This window comes from Pteropus medius, unplaced genomic scaffold, assembly GCF_902729225.1.
Source record: "Pteropus medius unplaced genomic scaffold, Ma_sr-lr_union100, whole genome shotgun sequence".
Taxonomy (NCBI): domain Eukaryota; kingdom Metazoa; phylum Chordata; class Mammalia; order Chiroptera; family Pteropodidae; genus Pteropus; species Pteropus medius.
In genome coordinates, this window is record NW_024340696.1 from 14,781,135 (window position 1) to 14,782,633 (window position 1,499).

Consider the following 1,499-nt stretch of genomic DNA (forward strand, 5'->3'; position numbering starts at 1 on the left):
AGTCTGTTTCCAGAAGAACAGTACCTAATAGAACAAAAGAGAGAAAATATTCTGATAACAGTGTTAACAGTTTTCTATCCTAAATAATAAATGCCATTGCTAAATTAAGTCTCGCTATGGTGATCTGAAAACTCCAATTCTCTCCTTTCACCGTTGGTTTTCTTTCTAATTTTTTTGTGCAGGAGAAAGAGTTTACTTTTAATTTCTTCATTCCTAAAATAGAGATAATAATACCTACCTTATAGGGCTTGGTGAGGGCTGAAGATGACGAAGTGTAAGCACCCTGCAAATGATACTATGATAATATGTTTGTTGAAATTCCCAGACTATAACCCCTCCTCGAGGGCAAGTTGTACTTGCTGCATGGCTGTTGCACTCAACAGAGCGACATCTAGAAATTGTTTGAGGGAATTTGATAATACCAGCATTTGCTCTTGTTATGAATTTGCCCAACTTAGAAACAGGTGTTCTGGCCACTGCTTACTTGTGCCATTGTTCTCTGGAATTGCCATTAGCAATGTGATAAGCACATTAATATGAATTATCAAATCAAGATGACAATTACCAGAAGATAAGGTCTGCAGTAGGGTGACCAACCATCCTGGTTTGCCCTGAACTAAGTGATTTAAGGGATACGGGATGTTTGTTGCTAAAACCAGGAAAGTTGGGGCAAACTGAAGTGACCTGGTCACCCTATCACATTGGCATGACTTTGTTCTGCTTACTGTCATATATCCAGAGCTGTGAACATTGCCTGGCATTAAGTAGGTTGCTCAATTCCTGTTCACTGTATGAATGAGTCCATTCTAACAGAAAAATTATCTAACCATGTTTTGTACTTTTACCACTTACATTTTTTCTCTTTTCTAGTATTTTCTTCTTTCTACTCTATGTTTATGGCTTCAAAATATTAACAGCTCTACATACAGACAAATGTACTATCCAAGGAAAATTTTATACATTAAAATACAATCACATACCATTCTTTCAAGGCTCAACAAATGAGAAAAGAGGTGAAAGCGCTTTCTAAGTTATAAGGCACACAGTTTTTATTTTTGAATTATCTTTTGAATACCTATAATGGTGTCCCACTAATTTCCAAGTGCCCAGTTTATTTCTGACATTAATCTGTGGCTTTTTGTTCTGTAACATCAGTACTTGCTCTGATTGCTAAAATAGATCTCGAATGACTATTACAAATAACTCGCAGAATTTATTAAAATGAATTTTAAGTTTAATGGTAATGTTAATAAATTAAAAGCATATTGGCTAATAAATAAGATTTTTATCTCATTAGCATAGGTTTCAGATGAACAATCTATAGAGTTTGGCATTTGTCATTGAAAAAAGAAGTATGGTAACAAGTTTGTGTTCATAAAATTATATATATTATGTATATTATATAAATTATATATAATCTATGTATATATTTTGTAGCTTTCAAAGCATTATTCAATAAATTCCTTATTGTTTTCATTTTTCTTATAGGTGGAGGTTAT